Source organism: Triticum aestivum, chromosome 6D (assembly GCF_018294505.1).
Source record: "Triticum aestivum cultivar Chinese Spring chromosome 6D, IWGSC CS RefSeq v2.1, whole genome shotgun sequence".
Classification (NCBI taxonomy): Eukaryota; Viridiplantae; Streptophyta; class Magnoliopsida; order Poales; family Poaceae; genus Triticum; species Triticum aestivum.
This window is the reverse complement of record NC_057811.1, coordinates 5,718,217-5,724,767: the sequence shown is the minus strand read 5'-3', so window position 1 is coordinate 5,724,767 and position 6,551 is coordinate 5,718,217.

Here is a 6,551-nt window from a genome sequence, read left to right as displayed (position 1 = left end):
TTTGTTTTTCGTATTTATTTTATGAATTTTTTTTTTGCTTTTAATGTTTTGAACAGAAAATACTTTGATAATTTTAGTTGCATAAATTCTATATAATTTTAGTTTCAATAATACTAGAGGTTTATAAAAGCTTTTTATTTGATTCCTTTAGTACCGGTTCTAAGGCTGTTACAAAGGCATTTCATTTGGTACCGGTTCTAAGGCTGGGGCCCCACGAGCACCTTTAGTACCGGTTCGTGGCATGAACCGGTAAAAAAGTTTTTTAGTTGATTCTTTCTGCAGCTGTTTTTTAGTCCCACCTCGCCGAGCGAGAGGCATTCGCGGCGGTTTATAAGCCCTGAGTGCAGAGACGATGAAGGAGAGGCGCAATGCTCACCTGCACGTTGCTTAGCTTCAGGCCTTGAGGAAGTGGTGTAGACTGCACGGAGCTATCAGGGTTTCGGACAAAAACTACACATACCTCCCTGCAGTCTACACTATTTCCTCAAGGCCTGAAGCTAAGCAACGTGCAGGTGAGCATTGCGCCTCTCTTTTATTTTTAGTAACTTATTACAACTCTGAACTTCTTGTGTGTCCAAAATGCAACATTCAAAGCCACATCATCAATTTTCAACCCTTTCTGACTTTATTTGTTATTTTTCATGCACTTACTGATTTTTTTTCACCTATAAGACCCTGAAATTGAAAAGCATTTCTAATGTACTACGAAAAGGTTGAAAGTTGGCATGGTATCATCATTTCACCCACATAGCATGTGCTGAAAAGTTGAGAGGGTTACGGCAAAAACTAGATGCACTTCGTGTACAAAACGGGCAATCTGTTTCGAGATATCAGGGTTTCATACGGAAACTCGTCTGATACAATAGGCATTTCAAATGAACTATGAAAAGATTGAAAGTTGGCATGGTATCATCATAATAGTTGTGGAGAGAAAGTCTTCACTTTGTCTTCGCTTGTGTCCTTTGCTTATTGCGCCGTAACCATGGATAATCTTCATCGTTTATCAAGATGCTTGGGTCAACCTTGACTTTGAAGGGAGAAATTTCATGAAACTTTTCATAATCTTCAGACATGTCTGTCTTGCCCTCCACTCCCACGATGTCCCTTTTTCCTAAAAGAACTATGTGGCGCTTTGGCTCATCGTATGATGTATTCGCTTCCTTATCTTTTCTTTTTCTTGGTTCGGTAGACATGTCCTTCACATAGATAACCTGCGGCACATCATTGGCTAGGACGAACAGTTCATCGGTGTACCCAAGATTGTTCAGATCCACTGTTGTCATTCCGGGTCTACCTGTACCCCGCCTCCTGACAGATTGACCCATTTGCACTTAAACAAAGGGACCTTAAAATCATGTCCGTAGTCAAGTTCCCATATGTCCACTATGTAACCATAATATGTGTCCTTTCCCCTCCTGGTTGCTGCTTTAAAGCGGACACCGCTGTTTTGGTTGGTGCTTTTTTTGTCTTGGGCGATCGTGTAAAATGTATTCCCATTTATCCCGTATCCTTTGTAAGTCAATACAGTTGAAGATGGTCCCCTGGACAACGAGTACAGCTCATCACAAACAGTGTTGTCACCTCTGAGACGTGTTTCCAACCAACTGCTGAAAGTCCTGATGTGTTCACATGTAATCCAGTCGTCACACTGCTCCGGATGTTTGGAGCGCAGACTGTTCTTGTGTTCATCGACATACGGGGTCACCAAGGTAGAGTTATGTAGAACTGTGTAGTATGCTTGGGACCAAGAATGCCCGTCCCTGCATATTATTGAGTCCCCTCCAAGCGTGCCTTTTCCAGTCATTCTCCCCTCATACCGCGATATAGGGAGACCTATCTTCTTAAGGCCAGGAATGAAGTCAACACAAAACCCAATGACATCCTCTGTTTGATGGCCCATGGAGATGCTTCCTTCTGGCCTAGCGCGGTTACGGACATATTTCTTTAGGACCCCCATGAACCTCTCAAAGGGAAACATATTGTATAGAAATACGGGGCCCAGAATGACAATCTCGTCGACTAGATGAACTAGGATGTGCGTCATGATATTGAAGAAGGATGGGGGAACACCAGCTCAAAACTGACAAGACATTGCGCCACATCACTCCTTAGCCTTGGTATGATTTCTGGATCGACCACCTTCTGAGAGATTGCATTGAGGAATGCACATAGCTTCACAATGGCTAATCGGATGTTTTCCGGTAGAAGCCTCCTCAATGCAACCGGATGCACTTGCATCATAATCACGTGGCAGTCATGAGACTTTAGGTTCTGGAACTTTTTCTCTAGTATATTTATTATTCCTTTTATATTCGACGAGAAGCCAGTCGGGACCTTCATACTAAGCAGACATTCAAAGAAGATTTTCTTCTCTTCTTTGGTAAGAGCGTAGCTGGCAGGACCTTCATACTGCTTTGGAGGCATGCCGTCTTTTTCGTGCAAATGTTGCAGGTCCTCCCGTGCCTCAGGTGTATCTTTTGACTTCCCATACACGCCCAAGAAGCCTAGCAGGTTCACGCAAAGGTTCTTCGTCACGTGCATCACGTCGATTGAAGAGCGGACCTCTAGGTGTTTCCAGTAGGGTAGGTCCCAAAATATAGATTTCTTCTTCCACATGGGTGCGCGTCCCTCAGCATCATTCGGAACAGCTAGTCCGCCGGGACCCTTTCCAAAGATTAAGTGTAAATCATTGACCATAGCAAGTACGTGATCACCGATATGCATGGCAGGCTTCTTCCGGTGATCTGCCTCGCCTTTGAAATGTTTGCCTTTCTTTCGACATTGATGGTTCGTCGGAAGAAATCAACGGTGGCCCAGGTACATATTCTTCCTGCATTTGTCCAGGTATATACTTTCGGTGTCAGCTAAACAGTGTGTGCATGCGTGGTATCCCTTGTTTGTCTGTCCTGAAAGGTTAGTGAGATCGGGCCAATCGTTGATGGTTACAAACAGCAACGCATGCAGGTTAAATTCCTCCTGTTTGCGCTCATCACACACACGTACACCATTTCCATTCAACAACTGTAAAAGTTCTTCAACTAATGGCCTTAAGTACACATCAATGTCGTTGCCGGGTTGCTTAGGGCCTTGGATGAGAACTTGCATCATAATGAACTTCCGCTTCATGCACATCCAAGGAGGAAGGTTATACATACATAGGGTCACGGGCCAGGTGCTGTGATTGCTGCTCTGCTCCCCGAAAGGATTAATGTCATTCGCGCTTAAACCAAACCATACGTTCCTTGGGTCACCTGCAAACTCAGCCCAGTACTTTCTCTCAATTTTTCTCCACTGCGACCCGTCAGCGGGTGCTCTCAACTTCCCGTCTTTCCTACGGCCCTCTCTGTGCCATCGCATCAACTTGGCATGCTCTTCGTTTCTGAACAGACGTTTCAACCGTGGTATTATAGGAGCATACCACATCACCTTCGCAGGAACCCTCTTCCTGGGGGGCTCGCCGTAAACATCACCAGGGTCATCTCGTCTGATCTTATACCGCAATGCACCGCATACCGGGCATGCCTTCAAATCCTCGTACGCATCGCGGTAGAGGCTGCAGTCATTAGGGCATGCATGTATCTTCTGCACCTCCAATCCTAGAGGGCATACGACCTTCTTTGTTGCGTACGTACTGTCGGGCAATTCGTTATCCTTTGGAAGCTTCTTCTTCAATATTTTCAGTAGTTTCTCAAATCCTTTGTCAGGCACAGCATTCTCTGCCTTCCACTGCAGCAATTCCTGTACAGTACCGAGCTTTGTGTTGCCATCTTCGCAATTGGGGTACAACCCTTTTTTGTGATCCTCTAACATGCGATCGAACTTTAGCTTCTCCTTTTGACTTTCGCACTGTTTCCTTGCATCAACAATGACCCGGCGGAGATCATCATCATCAGGCACATCATCTGGTTCCTCTTGATCTTCAGCAGCTTCCCCCGTTGCAGCATCACCGTATTCAGGGGGCACATAGTTGTCATCGTCCTCTTCTTCTTCGTTGTCTTCCATCATAACCCCTATTTCTCCGTGCCTCGTCCAAACATTATAGTGTGGCATGAAACCCTTATAAAGCAGGTGGGTGTGAAGGATTTTCCAGTCAGAGTAAGACTTCGTATTCCCACATTTAGGGCCTGGACAACACATAAAACCATTCTGCTTGTTTGCCTCAGCCACTTCGAGAAAATTATGCACGCCCTTAATGTACTCGGAGGTGTGTCTGTCACCGTACATCCATTGTCGGTTTATCTGCGTGCATTATATATAATTATGTGTGTCAAAAGTAAGAAAATTAGACAAGTATCTATCTAAAGTAAGAATTTTTTTTCTTTCAGAAAGAAGATAAGAACAAGAGGCTCACCACGGTGGTGCCGGCGACGAGATCGGCGCGGGCGATATACGGCGGTGAAGACGGGGACGGGGCGTGACGGACCGCTAAACCTAGACAAATCTCGGGAAAAATGGAGCTCGGAGGTCGAGCTTCGAGAGGAGAAATCTTAACTAGTGTGGCTCGGGCATTTCATCGAACACCTCATGTGCATAGGAGGTGAGCTAGAGCACCCAATTGCCCTCCCCTCGCCGGTCAGAAAAAACAGAGCACCGTGGAGTGCTCTGCCGCGGCAAGGGGGTATATATAGCCACCTCATTGGTCCCGGTTCGTTGCTGGAACCGGGCCTAAAGCACCCCTTCTGTCCCGGTTCTAGGCACGGACCAGGACCAATGGTTGTGGGCCAGGAGCGAGGCCCATTGGTCCCGGTTCGTGCCAGGAACCGGGACAAATGGGTCCAGATGAACCGGGACCAATGCCCACGAGGCCCCGGCCGCTCCCTTGGGCTCACGAACCGGGACGTATGCCCCCATGGGTCCCGGTTCGTGACTGAACCGGGACTAATGGGCTGGCCAGGCCCCAACCAAAGCCTTGTTTTCTACTAGTGTCATATTTTGACACTATTCTAATTGGATTTTTTAGCAATAATCTCTATTAACAAATCCTCCAATTTTGAAAGAAACACTACGAAACAGACCGAAACCAAGATGCAAAGTGCGTTATATCGACTAGAGGGGGGTGAATAGGCGATTTTTATGAATTCTTCACTAAGGAATTTCAGGGTGAGGAAATTCCTAAGCGAAGAACTACTTGCAGCGGAATAAGTACTCAAATGTAAACATAACAGAACACAAGCATGGTCATCATGATGAAATGAAGACAAGCACAGAGTACAAAAAGCGTAAACATGGGATAAAACAGGATGAAGACAAACAGACTGAAGACTTTGGATTTCTGAAGACTTTCTGAAGACTTTGAAAGTGAAGAAATTGGTGTGACCTTGAAAACTTGGTATTCATTCGAGGAACATGAAGCGTGAAGACCTTTGTTTTCATAGTTTTGTTTTTCTCTTTCTTGAGTCATAGGGAACACCATACTGTTAAAGGGGGTCGAGGAAATACTAAGGAAAAATTTCCATGTGATGCTCAACTCAAAATCCTACACCTACCAATCCCTTCGAGTGAAGCCATTGGAGATCTCATACAGTTCAGTCATATTCTTCAGCGACAGAGACGAAGTTCTTCTGGTCCCTGAGGAATTTGTTCTGACTGAGGAGTTAGGAATTCGCCAGTGCGGATTGCCTACACAGTGAGGAACATGATAGGCCTGAGGAATTTGATAGTCAAATTTCCGACCGTTGCTGTGCTATGCGCCAGCTGTCCCAAAATATCTTATCCACCTAACGGTCATATCATTGAAGAGCATTTATGTCTTATCATGTTGGGCTGCTCCCTAGGCTATAAATAGCCGCCCCCTACAACCACTCGCTGGTTGGCTGCTCCGAGAGAAACTGACACTTGTCATTTGAGAGCATCCCATCCTCCGAGGACTTTGAGAGAAAATCATCAAGTGAGGAAAACCCAAACCCAAACACCTACAAACCCAAAGTGATTGAGCATCACTGAAGAGATTGATCTTGCGTAGATCCGACGCTTGTTACCTTTGAAGACTGTGCATCTTTCAGACGGTTAGGCGTCATGGTCTAGAGCATCCAAGAGGAAATTGTGGATCGCTGAGTGACCGAGTTTGTGAAGGTTTGGAAGTCACCTGAAGACTTACCACGAGTGATTGGGCGAGGTCTGTGTGACCTTAACTCAAGGAGAATACGGTGAGGACTGTGTGTCTGGGACTGTGTGACCTCAGGTTTAAATACCTAGCCGCTCCAACCAGACGTACAACTGTCACAGCAGTTGGAGCTGGTCTACCAAATCATTGTCTTCACCAAGCCTACTGGTTCTATTTCCTCAACTCTTTCATTTCCTCATTACAGTAGTTGTGTGCTTATTCATATCTGTTTGAAGACTTTGACTGAAGACTTTCTCAATTTCCTCAGTTCAATTTCTTCAGTCTGTTTGTCCTCATCCTGTTTTATCCTGTGTTTACGCTTTCTGTACTCTGTGCTTGTCTTCATTTCATCATGATGACCATGCTTGTGTTCTGTTATGTTTACATCTGAGTACTTATTCCGCTGCAAGTAGTTCTTCGCTTAGGAATTTCCTCACCCTGAAATTCC